The sequence below is a fragment of the Erpetoichthys calabaricus genome, chromosome 6, assembly GCF_900747795.2.
Source record: "Erpetoichthys calabaricus chromosome 6, fErpCal1.3, whole genome shotgun sequence".
Lineage (NCBI taxonomy): Eukaryota > Metazoa > Chordata > Cladistia > Polypteriformes > Polypteridae > Erpetoichthys > Erpetoichthys calabaricus.
Window position 1 is genome coordinate 9485055 of NC_041399.2, and position 20213 is coordinate 9505267.

At 37.2% G+C, this 20213-nt stretch overlaps 1 protein-coding gene across 5 annotated transcripts in view; it reads left to right on the top strand.

Annotated features, from left to right (window-relative positions):
* LOC114653202 (RNA-binding Raly-like protein) overlaps positions 1-20213 on the top strand; it is a 1200559-nt gene that overhangs the window by 600 nt on the left and 1179746 nt on the right. For all 5 annotated transcript variants that reach the window (XM_051929289.1, XM_051929291.1, XM_051929292.1 and 2 more), the window contains exon 1: positions 1-74. This exon is cut by the window's left edge and continues 600 nt beyond it. The gene's annotated coding sequence lies outside the window, so the exon portion shown is untranslated. The remainder of the gene's footprint in view (positions 75-20213) is intronic.

Consider the following 20213-nt stretch of genomic DNA (forward strand, 5'->3'; position numbering starts at 1 on the left):
TCATTCCTTCTTCCACCGCCATACTGTATTTTATACTAAATCTCATTTTTATTCCAACATTTTACTCCCGCTCGGTGAGTACATTCTCAATGGCATTTTTAAACAATTTTTTTTTGTCTTTTTATTTTTTTTCCTCTTTTGCTGGTGTTTAAGAAAAAAATAAGAGTTGAAAGTGAGGTTTTTAGCCTTTTTTTCAGGATCCAAGTTTTTAGCATGCAGTGATTCTGGATCATGGTTTTCACAGTGTCTGTGTGACTCAGTTTCTATAAAATATGCAACTGGTTTTTAAAAAAAAAAATCAAGCGGGTGGCAGTTTTGTTTTTAAACGCATGTCTTACTTGTTGGTTTTTGCCGATTTTTCTTTTTGTGTTTTTCATTTTCTGACTTTTGCTGTCTAGCTGTGATTTGCCATGTATTTTGCAGTGTGGTTTTGTAGAGTTTTGTGATTTTGCGACCACGGTGCAAGTCACTGTGCGAGCGTCTGAATTTATTTTATTCCTGTTTTGCTTTTCAGGAAATGCCTTTTTTTTTAAAACCCCCGAAAAAAAAAACAAAACCTGGTGATATTTTAACTTGAAACTTTTCTTGCAGCTTATTCATCACAGGTTACATACATATTTTTATTTTTTTCTTTTTCTTTCCTTTTTGAATTTCTAACACTTTTGCCTGTTTCGGTATATTTTTGAAGATAAGGATTTTTGCTTTAGTTGTTTAAAACGATGGCTGTGGAAGGTTTCTTGCACAAAAAAAGTGCGTTTTTGGTTTCCTTGTCAACGAAGACGAAATGATCAGCTGAGACCCCCCCCCCCCCCTTTCCCCTTTCGCAGGTATTACATCTGGAATTATGCATTTCAATGATTAAAATGACAGTTTTTATTTAATTTTTATACAATAAAGGCGACACAATCCTGAAATGATATTTCTGTGCCTGGTTTATTGTTTCAATCAGTGTAACATCTTCAAATTGAAGCCTTACCCGACACGGACGGTGCAGTTAATTCTGTAAAACCAGTCTTAACAATTGGTGTATCTTTATGGGGGGGACAGGTGCTTTGCGAACTTTGAAAATGTACGCAATGCTGGCTTTGCGGGGACTTGAACAAGTGTGTATGTATGTGTGTGTGCGTTTTATTTTCCTTTACCTGGTTTATCTCAGGACCGACCTGCGCTCTTTAACTTGATTGCGTTTACAGCACAATAAGAGCTCAATGACCCGACTGCTGCACGTTTGTTTTTTTTTTTATTATTATTTATTTTTATTATTATTATGATGATGATATGGAAAATATTGCGCAGGTGTCCCAACAGCTGGGATCCACATAGTCCATCGCGATTTTTTTTTTTGGACTGGGAGGACCGGACCGCGCACACCCCGTCAGCCCGGTGCCCTCGTTGTCTGACGGCTGCTGCGGCTGCTCTTACCTGCGCCTCTCGGAGGGCTCCGCAATACAACTGCGATGCTCGCGGCGGCGGCGGCCGGTCCTTCTTCGCATTGCTGCAGACTTATGATAAATGAACGGTACGGATGCCTGAAAATACACCGAGGTGTTGGACGCGTATTTGGAAGCACCGGCTGAGCCGCCGCCGGGGAAGCGTTTACTGTAAACTTGTAAAGAGCGTTAACGTTAAGCGAGCCGGTGAGGATATAGCTAGGGGGGTCTTCAAATGGCTACTGCTACAACACGGATGTGAACGAGGGGTTTATGGTCACTACGAAATGTGCATTAAAAAAAAAACCCCGAAGAATCGCCGGTTGTAAATGGACCCCTGAAGTGTATTCGGCTTTCCATATCTACCGACCACTTTAAAGCCTTACGTTAACTCTGTAATAGTTTAACCCTGGCGATTTTACTGTGCAGTATTTCATGGGGGAAAAAAAATCGAGAACTATTTATTTATTTATTTATTTATTTCTCGCGGGGTCAGTGCATTGGCACTTTAGTCTCATTTTATCATTTCATAGGTACAGTTTTTTTTTACTCAAACTGGACTTATTCTGAAGGTTCCATCCTGTTCACGTGTCCTGTTCATTTCTGGGGGTCGGAGGCTGAGGGGCAATTCTGCAGGAGGAACGGGTCCCTGTAAGAACTTTACAAAGCAATCGTCATGGGGTTACCTTGATCACTAAACTCGTATATTATTATTTATAGCCGGGGTGACAAACATTAGTTTGACCGAGAGGATGAGTTACGACGTGCAGGTGAAGTGACTTGCTCCTGGTCACACAGAGTCTAGGGTGGGATGTGAAGTTCTTGAGTGGTGGCTCTGTCTGAGGCTAGGGATCTCCACTGGCAATCGGAAGATTTCCGGTTCGAATCCCATAAATGCCAATTGGGACTCTGCTCTGTTGGGCCCTTGAGCAAGGCCCTTAACCTGCAATTGCTGAGCGCTTTGAGTAGTGAGAAAAGCGCTATATAAATGACAAAGAATTATTATTCTTCAGAGCCTTAACCTCTACGTCACACTGCCATTGCTATTGTTGGTTTTTTTTTTGTTCTTGCTTTTTGGCGGTTTGCTGGTTAGGTCCGGATCTCGATAACAAATCAAACCGATTTGCCCAAAATAACAGTTCTTTGGTTCTTTACGTGGTTGTGTGGTTCCCTATAGAACCTTTGGTTGGCCAAACGCCATTTCGTTCTGGGGAGGGCTCTTGATATGCAAAGCTGTGTTTTTGTGCCTTGAAAATAAGAATATAAGAAATTTGACAAATGAGAGGAGACCATTCCATCCATCACGCCCGTTTTGTCTAAGCTGCCCCAATATCTCATCCAGTTTTCTCCTAAAGGTTATCAAGGTTTCTTGTTCAACTCCATGTTTCGGGAATTTGTTCTAGAGTCACACAACTCTTTGTATAAAGAAGGGCTTCCTGGCTTCAGTTTTCGATGTATTTTCACTGATGTCCTTAAGTACGTGACTCACCTTTAAGTTTTGGCCTTTGACCATTTTGAAAATCTTGATGAGGTTCTCACACAGTCTCCTCCTTTCAAGACTAAACAATTTTACTTCTCTGAGTCTGTCACAGTAGGACATGTCCTGAAGTCCCATGATGCACTTGGTTGTTCTCTTCTGCTCCTCTTCAAGTGCTGTTTTTTTTTTCTTGTACTGTGGTGATGACCAGAACTGCACACAGGACTACAGATGCGGTCTTACTAGTGCATTACATATTTTGAGCATAATGTCCCTTGACTTAAATTCAGCAGTTTTGTATGATATAAATAACATTTTATTAGCCTTTTAATTGCTGCTGTGCATTGCTTAGCCAATGAAAATGTTGTGTCGACATAAACCCCTAAATCCTTTTCAGAGGTTGCTTCCTGTAGCTCAGTGTCTCCCATCTTGTATTTATAATTGATGTTCCTTTTGGCCACATGTAGTACTTTGCACTTTTTTTTACATTAAACTGCACTTTCCTGATATGAAGGAAAAAAAAGAAAAGCATCTTTAATGTACGGTAGGCTACCTAGCAGGACACTAACGCATTAAGAAAACCCTGACTCGGCCTGTGTTATCGTACACAGCCATTAATTATCAGGACCCCACTGGTATTTCATAAATCTGTTGCCATCTACTCATAGCTATTATTTACTGTAAGGAGCCTGGTAACAGACCTAAGTTAAGGTTCTTCCTGGGACTGTCATGTGGAGGGGTCTTTTGAACACCAAAAAGGGTTGCCCTGTTCCATCCACTCTGAAGAATCAATCTGGCCTCCTTTTATTTTTAAGGGTGTAGACGAAGGGTGTGTGCTGCGCTCATAACTTTTGCACTTTGTTAGCTGATGGATGGCCCAAGAGCATCATCAGCTTCTGATGAGATTCTTTTCTTCAAATAACTATAACTGGCACTTCACATTATTATTATTAATAATGCTCCTACCATAACTGGCACAATATTTGTATTATTATTTATTATTATTATTTCTATTATTAATGTTCCTACCATAACTGGCACAATACTTGTATTATTATTATTATTATTATTTATTATTATTAATGCTTCTACCACAACTGGCACAACACTTGTAGTATTATTATTATTATTTACATTATTATTATTAATGCTCCTACCATAACTGGCACAACACTTGTAGTATTATTATTATTATTATTATAAATGCTCCTACCATAACTGGCACAATACTTTATTATTATTAATGCTCCTACCATAACTGGCACAACACTTGTAGTATTATTATTATTATTATTATTATTATTTACATTATTATTATTAATGCTCCTACTATAACTGGCACAACATTATTATTATTATTATTATTATTATTATTATTATTATTATTAATGCTCCTACCATAACTGGCAAAACACTTGCAGTAGTATTATTATTTACATCATCATTATTATTATTAATGCTCCTACCATATCTGGCACAACACTTGTATTGTTATTATTATTTACATTATTATTATTAATGCTCCTACCATAACTGGCACAACACTTGTAGTATTATTATTATTATTATTTACATTATTATTATTAATGCTCCTACTATAACTGGCACAACATTATTATTATTATTATTATTATTATTATTATTATTATTAATGCTCCTACCATAACTGGCAAAACACTTGTATTATTATTATTATTATTATTATTATTATTATTATTATTATTATTATTATTATTATTATTTACATTATTATTATTAATGCTCCTACTATAACTGGCACAACATTATTATTATTATTATTATTATTATTATTAATGCTCCTACCATAACTGGCAAAACACTTGCAGTAGTATTATTATTTACATCATTATTATTATTAAAGCTCCTACCATAACTGGCACAACACTTGTAGTATTATTATTATTATTTACATTATTATTATTAATGCTCCTACCATAACTGGCACAACACTTGTAGTATTATTATTATTATTTACATTATTATTATTAATGCTCCTACCATAACTGGCACAACACTTGTAGTATTATTATTATTATTATTATTATTTACATTATTATTATTAATGCTTCTATAACTGGCACAACATTATTATTTATTATTGTTATTTACATTATTATTATTAATGCTCCTACTATAACTGGCTCAACACTCGTATTATTATTATTATTATTATTATTGTTATGGTGGTTGTTGTTGTTCTTCTTATTATTATCCATCCATCCATTTTCCAAACCTGAGCAGCGTCACTGGGACTGACCGACTGAATTAGTTACAGTTTGATCTGGAATAAAGGAAATAGCTTCATCAAGACATTATCAATATTACATGGTAGCGAATGGGCAGAGCAGCGCTGAGCTCACAGATGGGTTATACTGTATACAGCATGGCTAAATGTTGACTATGAAGTCTCGATCAACCCCCCCGTTTGCAGCTACACAAACAGATAGTGCAGATGATTCGTCACACTGGAAGAGGCTGCCAATGTTTCTATCGCCAATTTGATCCCGTCTTCATTTTAAGAAAGTGTTGCTTGCCTTCTCCCAACCGATCCTTTGCTGTCCTGCCTTCTTTTCCCGTTTCCTCTTTTTTTCTTTTTTTTTTCCTTATCGTGCAGATCCTGTTTCCTCTCTGAAAGTAACTCTACTGTGCTTTGCATTATTGATTGTCAGTCCCAGTGGAGTGTAATGGCGAGGAGAGGTGTGTGAGCAGTGAGCCCAGGAAAGGACAGGAGCCGGTTTGGTGGTGGTGGTGGTATAATTAAAAATAAACACCAACACCACAGCTAAGGTGTTAACTCTGAGCTAAGATCTTCTTTAGTTACATTCCATTTGCAGGTTTCTATAAAAATGTAAAAGTAAAACCAAATTGGAGTCACTTGGGTGTGAGGAGCTGATACCCCACAAAACTAGCAGTGACAGATGAGCTCCCAGTGTTCATGGAAAGATGCTATTTCAATAAAATGTATAATTATTATTTAATGTGACGTGTCTGGAGACCCAGGACTGGAAGAAGAGATGCTGGAAAGTGATGAGCTGTATGGCTATCCAAATCATTGAGTGATTTTTATTACGCTAAACCTGTCCGTCCTTATTATCTGGCTGACACCTTAAGGCAGCCGACTTACAACATTTGAGATACCACTAGTTTGTTTTATTTTTTCTCCATTTCGAGCACTTGTGGCCATGTCAGGATTTGAACCCACAGCCTCAGGGTCTGAACTACAAAGTCGCGACTAGATAAAGGCCGCACTACCTGTCAGGATTTGTGTAAGGTGGCATATGCAATATGTTGAATATGAACAAACTAGTAAGAGTGTGTAGTTTGCGTATTGTTACAACTATCTATTATAAAAAAAGTTTATGTTAATAGTGTGATGTACTTTCGAATAAGGCACACTCAGGAGCTGTTTGTGCAGGGGCTTGGGGGTCTTCCAAATGCCAACTGGCTTTTTATTTGATTTGCCACGATATAAACGGTGCCCTGCTGCCGCCCATTGTTTGTGTGCAAAGTACAGGGTGAGTCCAAATTATGTTAACATTTGAATGGCGGAAAAAATGTATTCACAAAACATACTTAATACGTTCAAGACGATTTACAGGAATGTCTCAACCTGTTTGCCATCACGTTCAACTCAGAAAAAACAACAAGCAACAGTACCATTTAAAGCTTGGACACACATTTTGTGGGGCATAGATGACACCACAGTCTGTATTCTGTCCTTCAGGTCATTGATGTCATGAAATTTCCTGCTATACACGTGCACTCCTTCACCATACCCCATAACCAGAAATCACAGGCTGTCAAATCAGGGGAGTGTGGAGGCCATGGCAATGGTCCACCATGACCTATCCATCGAACCTGGAAAGGTGAGGTCAAGATTAAAATAATCCATTAGTGTTAACATAATTTGGACTCCCCCTGTAATAAAAACAAGTCTCCTTTGTCCTGTCTACCTCTTGCCTGACCTTTCACTGTTCGCTCCTTTTTCACTCTGATGCTGTCTTCCTCTCGCTCCAACAAAAACTAACTCTTCCAACTACCCACACTCCCTTTTTCTTCAAGTATCCTTAATTAATCCTGATCCCCGTCACTCTGCTCATCTCTTTAGGGACGTGACCTGAGCCTCCACCCCAGCACTGCCTCCACTCCCTACAGCCCACGTCACACTAACATTTCATTTTTGTGGCGCATTTTCATACATCAAAGTAGCTTGACATACTTAACAATATTAGTAGCTTAAAATGTTACAAAAAGAAGAGTAAAAACAGTCATTTCTAAATGCAACAGATTTCCTAAATACAATAGCATGGAAATTATTTGTCTAGGTTGATAAATAGGGAAGGCACTATATAATAGATAAATGTGTATGTGAACGTAAAGTTAGGATCTGTGAGGCAAAGGAACGAGAAAAAGCAATTGTGTTGAAGCTGCTTTCTACAATGATGATGACAACGATGCAAGTTATAAGCTGAAAATATAGATAGACAAGAGTCCTATGTTTGTCCTAAATGTAGAGATGAAGAGGCCAAGGAGTAAGAAAAAGCAAACACGTTGGAGCTGATGTGTGGAGTGATGATGACAACAACGCTAATTATAAGTTGAAAATATAGATAGCATTAGCTTTATATGACAGGTCTAAATAAATCAAAGTTCTCTCTGGAATCTTCATATGGATGGTTCTGTTGGAAACCCAAAATGAACATTTCTCTAAAGAACCTCTTTGGCACCTTCAGGAGTTAAATAACTTGATCATCATAATAATAAAAAACACATCAGCAACTCTATTCAGTCTTAGTCAAGGTACAGCATACCTTAGGCAATCTTCATCAGCATGCTGCAGGAAAAATGCAGAATGAAAACAGAAACTTTGAAAATGGTCAGATTTTAGTAGTTGGGAGTCACTTGGGTGTGGAGAAATGGGATACGGCGAAACCAGCAGACGTAAATGGGCTCTCGGGATCAAACAGACTCTCTAAAAGGTGCATACGTGGAAAGGGAAGAAGCACAGCCAGGCTTCAGGTGTTCATTTGATCATTTTAATACTAGTAGTTTCTTTCTTTCTTTCTTTCTTTCTTTCTTTCTTTCTTTCTTTCTTTCTTTCTTTCTTTCTTTCTTTCTTTCTTTCTTTCTTTCTTTCTCTGAGGCCAAAGAATAAGAAGAACCTGCTTTGTATGATTATAATGACAATATATAAATGGTAAGCTGAAATGATTCAAAGCAGCATTTTAAAGGGGGACATGTGAAGAAGATCACATACAAGAGTTTCTAATATGGTGAGCACTATATACAGTACAATGTAAATAAGTCAAAAGTGTCTTTAAAATATAATAATATATTATCAGCAGCACCCGGCATTGCTTGTGTTAGTAATTCTAAGCAGAATTATCTATCGCCTATAAATGCCGTTTCTTAAAGTGTGCCAACCCAGATACAAATGAAATGAAATGAATTCATTTTAGGGCTCAAAATCCATGAAAAGGTACTGTTCTTGAAAAGGAACCCCACTCTCCCCGACCCCTAAAAGGTACCTCCAGGGTTTAAATGTCTCTTCCTGACCAATTGGGATATGTCAAAGTTTTACTGAGTTTAGACCAAGGCAAGGAGTTGAAACTGTATAAAGAAGAAACACACACCTCCACATTAAGCTTTATATGAAGGTATTGGTAGTACTAGGGTGTTGTACCGTGTTAGCCATTATGAATGTAGAGAAAAACCAAGCAAAATGACACCTTTTATTGGCTAACTATAAAGATTACAATATGCAAGCTTTCGAGGCAACTCAGGCCCCTTCTTCAGGCAAGATGTAATCTTTTGATGATTACATCTTGCCTGAATTCGGGCCTGAGTTGCCTCGAAAGCTTGCATATTGTAATCTTTTTAGTTAGCCAATAAAAGGTGTCATTATACAGGTATTAGAAATTGTTATATGCATACTTAGTCTTGTGTATTTTATTTTGTGTTTAATTATATTTATTCAAAACTGTGCTTTGGTACTGTGTGCTTGTCCAATGGGAGATGTGGTATGGAAAAATAAAATTGGTTAATTGAATTTCATAGCTAGACGAATAAATAGATTAGGGATATTGCGATTTTCTTTCTTTCTAAAAAAAAAAAAAGGACTTTTCCTTAAAGTTAAAATGGGATATACAGTGTATATATATATATATATATATATATATATATATATATATATATATATAATATAAAGTATATGTTCGCTCTGCCAGCCCCAGGAGAATGTGTGATTTTTACATTGTTAGATATTTATTTTACTCCAGTCAAAGTGCCCCCTAACGCCTTTCACCTCAACAGCAAACTGTACTCTTAAGTTTAAATAATTTACAGTGTAAGATGGATATGTTTTATGTGCGTAAGTGTAGGCCTGTTTCTTTCCAACACTGCCATTTTGTTGCTTTACTTTTGACAGAATGTCTTCTGCCTTCTTGACGGCAGCCGTTTTCAAATTAAGGATACATTGTGAAGCTGCTGAAAAAGGCAACTTTTTCAAGGCAGCCACTCAAACCATGCCAGTTTAAATAAAACAAGGGAAAAAATGGCAAATTACCTTAATAAAAAAAAAAAAAAGTCAGTTGATTTATGTTTAATTTAGTATATTATTAAAATCCTGCTATTTTATTTCTGTCATCTTTTTTTCAGACATTGCTTTAAAGTGCTGCTTTAAGTATTCTGCACTTGTATTGTCGTCATCTGTATTCTGCACAAAACACATTTACTCGTCCTCATTCTGTAGCCTCATCGATTCTAACTGTATCTCCACATATCTATCTATCTATGCAATTCATTTTTAAAATTTTATTCTTTAGTTGAATATTTCCTGCCTGTCAAAACAATTCAAAATAAAATTACATTTAAAATAGAAAATGCCTTGTAAACATCACTATGCATATAATATACTTTGCATACATACAGCATATATAAAATGTCAGAAAAACATTATCTATCACTTGTCTAGCTACCAATGAAATTCAACTACTCAGCTTTATATTTCTATGGAAAACTTTCCATTGGTTAATCAAGAAGTGTCCAAGCACAGAATACCATTAACATACACTTAGAATTCTACAGTCTATCATGCATATCTGATATACAAATACTGTACATGCCTAGTGGTCTGTCCATTACATGGTGCCTTCCATGTCCATCATGTCAATTATACATTTATACAGTAGCTTTCATACAATCTATCTATCTATCTATCTATCTATCTATCTATCTATCTATCTATCTATCTATCTATCTATCTATCTATCTATCTATCTATCTATCTATCTATCTATCTATCTATCTATCTATCTATCTATCTATCTAATTTAGTTATTCATTTTTTCTATTCAACATTTCCAAATGGATAGGCAAAAAGTGTAAAAACAGTTTTAAATAAACTATAATTTAAATAGAATATACCAATTACAAAAATCACCATGCATATAATTTACTTTGTATGCATACAGTATATTTAAAATTGCTTAGCATAATATCTATCATTTGCCTTTCTACTTAAAATTTCTGTTTTTCAACATTATTTTTCTATTGCACACTTTTCTTTGGAGACGCAAAAAGTGTTCAAACACAAAATCCCATTTAATACATACTGTAGATAGATAGATAGATAGATACTTTATTAATCCCAAGGGGAAATTCACAATGCTTACAAATGAGCTGTATATCTCATGTATACTGTATATAGATAGATACACACCTAGTATTCAATGTCAATTATACAGTAGCTTTCATATTTGTCATACAGTACCTTTTATATCTACATCTGTCTATCTATGTAATTCAGTAATTCAACTTTATTTTTCTATACAATGCTTCTCATTCGACAGGCAGTAAGTGCCAGCCAGAACAATTCTGAGAAAAAAAAAATAATAAAAAATAAATAAATAAATATATATAAAATAATATAATATAAAATAATATAATTAAAATAGAAAATTCCATATACATAATCTTTATGCATATAAAATACTTCGTATATGTACTGCATGCATGAAGTGGCAAACAAAATATCTCACTTGTCTACCTACTTAGGAAATTCAGGTGTTCAATATCATTTTCCCATCGGACACTTCCTATTGGACAGGAAGACCGTGCCAAAACAATCCTGAATAAAATGCAATTAAAACAGAGAATACCATACACTGTAAAAATATCACCATGCTTATAATATACTTTGTATATATTGTACTGTATATATAAAATGACAAAACATAATGTCTATCACTTGCCAATCTATGAAATTCAACTATTCAAATTTATTTTTCTATTCCACATTTTACAATGGATATGCAAAAAGTGCTCAAAAACAAAACAACATATAAAATACACTTACAAATTTGCAATTTGTCATGCATATCTCATATACAGTTTGATAAAAATGTACACACCTAGCATTCTATCTATTACATGCTGCCTTTCACTCCTGGAGCAATGTTCAGGTTAAGGGCCTTGCTCAAGGGCCCAATGTAGTAGGATTCTTTCCGGCAGTAACAGAGAGTTAAATCAGCAACCTTGTACAGTATATACCCGCACGGCCCCTTAGCCTCTGAGCCAACACTCTGCCTTGTATACAGTAGCTTTCATATTTGCCATACAGTACATCTATCTATCTATAAAATAATCCCTTTTATATAGTGCCTTTCACATCTGTCTATCTATCTGACTAACCATATGAAACCTGCTGATTTTGATATTAGCAGTTTTTGTTTTCCTTTGCTTCAGCAACTGGGGGTAACTGAGTCTATAAAGTGACATGCAGTAACGCATTCATTACTCAATAACACTCCAAATCAAAATTAAATGTCCACCCCTTCTTCTATTGAATATTGCACATCTCTAAAGTGAACAACATGTCAAGGTGCTATATGCACCTTTGTATCATTTATAAATAAATAAATAAATAAATCTTTCCATTTATATAGCGCTTTTCTCGCTACCCAAAGTGCTCAGCAATTGCAGGTTAAGGGTCTTGCTCAAGGGTCCAACAGAGCAGAGTCCCTATTGGCATTTACGGGATTCAAACCGGCAACCTTCCGATTGCCAGTGCAGATCCCTAGCCTCTGAGCCACCATCACTTTGGTGCAGATGGGTGAAGGGACTCGCTCAGGAGCTCGAGTCCAAAGACTTACCCGTTAGGCTAATCTCTTGTTTAAAATCATTATCCTGTTTAAAAATTGTAAAACGTGACTAACAGCTTTTTCACAAGCCACCCGTAAAGCAAAGATATTCACAAATGGATGACCTGTTTTGTGAATTGTTCCTGACTACTTAACTGCATTTTAAGAGTAGTTTGTATTTCATAACTTGGAGTCAGTTCTTCCTGGATATTTTTTTTGTGAGATTCTTAAAGAAATGCTATCCCTTTAATTTGATGGTGGTAGCAGTGGTTAGTCAGAGTGAATGATTCAAATATACGCAGTGTGTTGAACCTCATAGTCCTACTTTACCAGTAAAACTTAAATAGAGCTGCTATGCTGTCCATATTCCCAAAATGGGTTTGTATGAAGATGTGAGGGGTTTGTGATTTTGTGAAAAACACGATTCCAAACCAAGATTATCAATAGCTGATAAAGAGAGAGACCTGTTAGCCAAATTTTAACAGACTCTGATATCGTGTCACTAGATGACATTCTCAGCTGCTTACTGACATTCTCTGTTTTTATTTTTAACTGCTTTGGTTGTATCCATATTTCAGATATTTTAGTTATTGGGTGTTTTGATAATAAACCCTTTGTCATTATGGTGTTGAGGTTTATTTTCACATTTAGTTTTTCTTTTTCATTTAATCAGTTCTGCCGTAAATATCTAAATTATAAAATTGAAACGGGAGACAAACCAATCCTATCTTTCAATTTTATTTTTTTTAAATTCTGTAATACAATTTAAATGCATTTGGCTCATTTACTGTGTTTAAATATCGGGGAGGTCTGCTTTACATTATAATGCTCAGTACTGTATATTACACTCTCCAGAAGTTATCCGTGTTCGAAAAATTTTAAACTCAATTACTGAAGTAGGGCCATAGTCGAGCGTCTTTACACTCGCTGCTTCTTCTAATGCATCTGCAGAGCCGTTTTCAAGAACGTGAGCTCATCCAGCTTCATCTTCTCAAGTGCTGACATTTATGAAGGAACTGCTGTCACTATTTGGGACTCCTTTCTGGAAAGGTGAAAGGCAAACGTGGCCGAGATACCTTGAAGTGTTTTTTATTACATTGGCTTGGTTTGTGGCATCCGAGCGGCACTCATTATTGTGAGACTGACTGAAAAACAGGAGCTGTGTGTGTGTGGGGGGGGGTGGGGGGGACTGAGTGGGCCCTGCAATGGACTGGTGCTCTGTCTGGGGTGGCTGCCAGGATAAGTGCCAACTCTGTACAGACAAGGAACTCAATTCATGGGTTCAAAGAGTGAATGATGAAAAATGTAAAATAAAAATACAAAATTATTTATTATGTCAGCTCTGAGTACGTGTTTACTGTATAATGCTCAGTGGACAGACTTTTCCTATCTAAATGATTATTCAGGGTTTGTACTGTCTGCAATGCAACAAAAAGTCAAAGTACATTTAAGAAATGCCAACTTTTTTAATTTTGCATTTTCCACACCATCCCAAATTTTTCTGATTTGGCGTTGTACGTTGAAGTGCCTGTCCCACTACACCCCAAGTCATAACCTTAAATGTTCAAATGGAGGTCTTCTCATAATTCCAAGAGCCCAGCTTAAATGAAGTGGCGAGGCAGCCTTCTGTTGTTGTGCACTAAATATCTGGAATAGCTTACCAACAGTGACACATCAGGTTAATACTGTGGAACATTTAAAAAATAAAAATGATGATAAACCTACTTATTTAATTCGATTTTTCATGGTCAAAGTTCGGGGCTGGTGGAGCTAAATTTTTCTTTTTTTTCTTTTTGTATTTTATGTACCGTCCCAACTTTTTCTGATATGGGGTTGTACAGCATATGAAGAGTTGGTATAATTTAAGGCTTGGTAAATAATTCGTAATACAGTGGAACCTCGGTTTGCGAGTAACTTGGTTCACGAGTGTTTTGCAAGACGAGCTAAAATTTTTAATAAATTGTGACTTGATAAACAAGCGAGGTCTTGTAATATGAGTAGTATGTATACGCTTTGTCTGCTGAGCGTCATGCGATCACAACTGAGCTGATGTTTCTTCTCTCTCTCTCGCTGTGGGATTGTGGGCAATCGTCTTTTATTCTCCGTCTGAGTCGGCGTGCCTCACTCATATAGTCAACATTCGTACGAACGTATACTGTTTACTACAGCATTGTGACTGTGTGTGTGTGTGTGTGTGCGCGAGCGAGCACGTACGCGTGTGTGTGCTGTGACGTGTGAGTCCCCGTCTTGCACCCCAAAACACAAAACTGAGTCTCAGCACTTTAGCAACACCAGCTTTATTCAACTTGAAATAGCAACAGCGCGGTTATTTATTGTAGCGGGATCTGCCGCTCTCCTATACACAAACACAGCAGTCAGGCAGGACCGTAATACTGTGCCCTGCACATTTATAATGTTCCTTGTTCCTTGTATCACCCATCGACGGCAGGTGCTTATAGCATGTCCGCGATCTTTTCGGATTCGCTTTTACGGCGAATTGCTACAGCGCTTTTGCTTTGGGACACTCTTCTACGTGTTGTCCCTTTGGGTGGAATCCCACAAGAGTTTAGAAACTCACTCACACCAGCCATGATTCTTTTCAAAGGTAAAGTGCAGGTTAATTTGTTTTATGTATTTTTACTTTATATTTTGTATTAATCATTTTTATATGAATAGTTTTGGGTTGTGGAACGAATCATCTGAGTTTCCATTATTTCTTATGGGGAAATTCACTTTGATTGCCGAGTGCTTTGGACTGCGAGCACAATTCCGGAACGAATTATGTTCGTAAACCGAGGTTCCATTGTATTTTAAAGTTAATTCTAAAGGACACGGGTAACCAATATAATGATGCTAAAACTGGTGTGATGTGCTCAGATTTTCTTTTTCTGGCTAAGATTCTCACTGCTGCATTCTGCCCTAACTGCAACCGATTGATGTCTTTCTTAGGTAGTACTGTTAGGAGAGCGTTGCAGTAATGTAGTTGACTGAAAACAAAAGCATGAATAAATTTTTCAGCGTCTTGTAAAGTTATAAGAGGTGTTACTTTTTTTGCAATATTCCTTTAGTGAAAAAATGCAGTCCTCGTGATGTGGTTAATGTGCGATTTGAAGTTTAGAACAGAGTCCATGATATTCCATTTAAATTCTTTACTTCCGCCTTGGTTTTTAAATACTAAGGGATCAAGTTTAATTCTAATACCCTTGCTATTTCCATTTTTGCCAATCACTGAGATTTCTGTTTTTTCCTGATTTAGTTTCAGAAAGTTATTTTTCTACCTTTCAGTAATACTGGTAAGACATTGAATCAGAGAGTCAAGAGCATCAGGGTCATCTAGCACTATAGATAAGTAAAGCTGTGTGTTATCTGCATAGCTGTGGTAGTTCATCTTGTGTTTTGACATAATCTAGCTCTAATGGAAGCATGGAGATTGACATTACGTGAAAGTAAGTCATTTGTCATGGATTCCATACTATCTTTAAAAAGACCACTTGGTCAACTACTGTGGAATAAATGAAATCTAAAGTGGCTGAAGTGGAAAGCCACTTTTGTCCCGTGCCAGGCAATGGGATACTAGAAGCATGCAGCTAATTTGCATGGGGGTCTGCTTGGTTCAAGTAATTCTGCATTCCCACCTTCTGTAGCCACACACAGTTGTCACTAGTGGAGAAGTATGACTAGAAATTGCTGTCACTACATATGGCAAATTGTCCTTGTGCAAGTTTGCTCACATAATGTTCATCATCTTTTTATTAAACCCACTTTAGCAAATTACTTTTACTTTTAGTTTTTGATGGCTTGTGTGAAATACAACTCTGAAAATATCTGAAAATGTTATTCAAAATTATGCAACTTGCTATTGAAAAATAAAATTACAACAACTCTACAAAAATATATGACAGGCACCTAACATTGTACTGAATATCCAGGTATTATGAAAGTATATAAAGAGGATCTTACTTATCCATCAATTTTTAGGTACATTCAATAATAATATGAAAGCACCTACTGTGGTAGTCATGTGTATCTGTCTGTTGTCACAAACTCGCACAAGAGCCATCGCAAGGTTTGGGGCAGCCACCTGTATATTGTGTATCCTGGCTGCAAAATTGCGACACAAATAATAGCCAAAACAGAACTGAAGGAACAGGGAAAAGGTGGAGGCTTTTAAAGGAATGTATAGGAAGTGATATCAAAGGGGCCAGGCCCGGAAGGGTCTTCAACCATAGGCTCGGACCCGGACATGACATCAAGAGGGTCGAAACCGGAAAGGTCTTCATCCATAGGTTAGAACCTGGAAGTGACGTCAACAGGGCCAGGTGGAATTTCCCATGAATGGTCTGCAGAAAAACGAGAAAAAGAATCGGTGCACTCTGCCACATCCCTGTCTGATTCGGAATTGCCCTCATTCCAGCCCTTTAACTGCCTCCCATGCACACAAGTGTGATACTGTCTGCATTTTACAACTCATTTCCCATTTGAGCAGGTCTGCAAGAAAATTTTTTTTGAGACAGTTCAATTTTCGTTGGGAGATCTGAATAAATCACATTGTAAAATGGTATGAAATACTAGAATCTCCTTTTGAAAAGCATTGGCAAAGTTGCAAACCCATCTATCTTAGAATAAATAAGCACTCCGTGCAACTTTACTGTTTCAAATTTACATTGGGATAAGTTGCAAATTTGGTACATTTTCCTTTAATAGTCCGATAGCCAGTCAGATCACCAGTATAAGGTAGCAAAATTCTTGGAGAGGCGTGCATGCAACCAGCTTATATACCAGTTCACCTCTCCAGGCAGCTTTCTGTACAAAAGATTTATAAAACAAAGCTTGATGTGAGAAGATGCATATATTTGTGGAAAATCAGACCTATCTGTACATAACATTTTGGAAAAACGGGGAAATGGCGACACCTTTGATCAAGTAGGAAAATGCAGTCTAACCAGCTAAATGATGACTCATGCACAAAAATAATTATTATCATCGAGCTGTTATTATACTTGACAAATATATTAAACCTCAAAAATGATGAATATGACATACATACTCAATTGTAACTACCTTTTAGGGACCAATGATGATGTCTCACTTATAGGCCAATTCAGACTTTCAAGATAGATAGATATACTATCTATCTATCTATCTATCTATCTATCTATCTATCTATCTATCTATCTATCTATCTATCTACTTTATTAATCCCAAGGGGAAATTCCCATACTCCAGCAGCAGCATACTTATAAAGACAATATTAAATTAAAGAGTGATAACAATGCAGGTATAACAGACAATATCTTTGTGTAATGTTAACGTTTACCCCCCTGGGTGGAACTAAAGAGTCGCAAAGTGTGGGGGAGGAACGATCTCCTCAGTCTGTCAGTGGAGCAGGATGGTGACAGCAGTCTGTCGCTGAAGCTGCTCCTCTGTCTGGAGATGATCCTGTTCAGTGGATGCCGTGGATTCTCCATGATTGATAGGAGTCTGCTCAGCGCCCATCGCTCTGCCACTGATGTCAAACTGTCCAGCTCCGTGCCTACAATAGAGCCTGCCTTCCTCACCAGTTTGTCCAGGCGTGAGGTGTCCCTCTTCTTTATGCTGCCTCCCCAGCACACCACCGTGTAGAAGAGGGCGCACACCACAACCATCTGATAGAACATCACTTATTGCAGATGTTGATGTACATCAGCCTTCTAAGGAAGTATAGTCGGCTCTGTCCTCTCTTGCACAGAGCATCAGTATTGGCAGTCCAGTCCATTTTATTATCCAGCTGTACTCCCAGGTGTTTATAGGTCTGCACCCTTAGCACACAGTCACCTCTGATGATCACAGGGTCCATGAGGGGTCTGGGCCTCCTAAAATCCACCACCAGCTCCTTGGTTTTGCTGATGTTCAGTTGTAGGTGGTTTGAGTCGCACCATTTAACAAAGTCCTTGATTAGGTTCCTATACTCCTGCTCCTACCCACTCCTGAGAAGAGCCATTCTTGTGGAACTATGTGCTGTGTTGGTTGCTTATATACCAGAAGGAACTGGCCAACTGGTCAGGAATTTCTCAACCAAGCTTCAGCTCTGTCATGCCCATTGAGCCGGAAGCCATAAACTCCTAACATGGCACTACATTCAGTTTCTGTATGGTTTGCTTGTACATGTCATCATAAAAAGGCAATGAGCAGCAGTGGCCGGTTTTCCAAATGTAATCGTGTCAGTTGATAGCACTCATATTTGTTAACCATAAGCAAATACATTCTATGAATGCACAAGTCATCTGTGACACCAAGATGAGACTGACAGACATTATGGCTTGGTTGGCTGGGGCTACTCACGATTCATTTATTTTGAGGTGAAGTTGCATTGATCAGATGACTTGCTGAAGGTGCTATGAATGATGGCTGGCTATGTTGATAAGGTAACTGAATGAACACTCAGCGTTTCGTATGGCCTGTACTATTCATTGCAACACCAATCATGTCATTAAATGTGCCAAGTGATAGTGGCTACCCACTCAAAAACTGGAACCTTACACCTCTTACAGACTCGCAGAGCAACGAGGAGAGGCACTACAATGTTGGGCGGAGAGGAGCCATGAGACCCGTCAAATGAAATTGGCGGTGGCTGGATGTGTCAGGTGGGAGGCTGCCCAGTCAGCCAATGAAGATGTACAGCAGCGTGATTACATATGTTTGATGTGGGTTAGCACTGACCATGTATGGTTATTCCTGTGTGGTAACCTAGCGTCGTTTGATGTGTATTCACGTATGTCCATTTACAAGATGATTGTAATTTATAAAGGTAAATTGAGTAGAAATGTGCATATGCGAGGTTTATAAACTGCTGTACACATTTCCCTGCAACACATGTAAATCCACACAAAGTTTTATAAATGAGACCCCCTGCTTGAGGTAAGTTAACTTGAATCGTAAAGATAGAAACATGTCTTATCTGGAAATGAATGGAAGAGGAAAGGAAATATGTCAGCGTGAACAAATATGTCCTCAGTATTTAAATTACACTAAAACAACCTCACGACTGCAGTATCTGGACATTATTATTGTAATGAGGGGACCTTATCAACCTACAGGTAAAATGTCAAATCTTTAAGATTTGTGTTGCCTTGGGCATTCCACTTATACAATAAATCAATTTTTTTTTCCATGTTAATAGTTATTTGGATCATTTTTAATAAATTATTGGGGGTTTTACTGATAGTAACAGCTAGAAGGGGAGCTTAGAACAGTTGCTTTCCTCCTTTCTTGGAATATATTGATTGTGATTTTCTGCTGGCATTGGTTATTTTGTCTTTATTGTTTTATTTCTTTTGGTAATTTTACTTTATTGCTAAGATGGTGGCATTTAGTGAATAATGGACTTGTGTGGCATTATTACTATAGTTGGGTAATGGGGGTTATATTTACATGCAATAAATACTTGTTGGGGTGATTAATGGGGTTTTATCTTTTTTGGTATCCCTTTTGCCATTAAAAAAATATAATAGTATTCCTCTGGCACTTATCAGGATCCTGGGATGTTTTATAAATTATTGACAGGTTGTTTTCTGGCTTGAGTATTGAGCTGTGTATTGTTGTACAGGTTTTCGACACCGAGGGATCTGATGAAATTGTTTATTTTGATTCAATGCTTCATTTTAAATCTTATTTTTGTTTTGGGCGGTCCGTGTGGTCCGTGTACTTTTTGGTATTTGAAATTTAATTTTAGAAGCAAAAATGAAAAAACGAAAATGAAAGGAATTTTCAGATTTTGATTTTTGATCAAAGAATAAAATGATGGAAAATAAGGTATTTTTTAATTCTGTGGTAACAAATAGCAGTCCTAAACTTAAAATTACACATACTTTTCTGGATTCATATGTGATTCAAATAATGAAAGTGTAATAGCTCAAAAACAACAAAACAGACGCATTTTCGTTGTCTGGCACCAGAGGTACTTCTTCTTCTGCGCGATTTTTGATGACACGTGCGAACAGTTCTCCTCACAACTCATCGACCGACGGCCTTGAAGTTTCACTGCATGGCATCAGCAGGGGATGGACCATTATGTTGTTTTTCAGAATTAAAAGAACATTTCAATGTTCACTCCGGGACGAGGACATGACTGTAGAAAAACAGTCGCATCTTTCAGGTAAAAATACA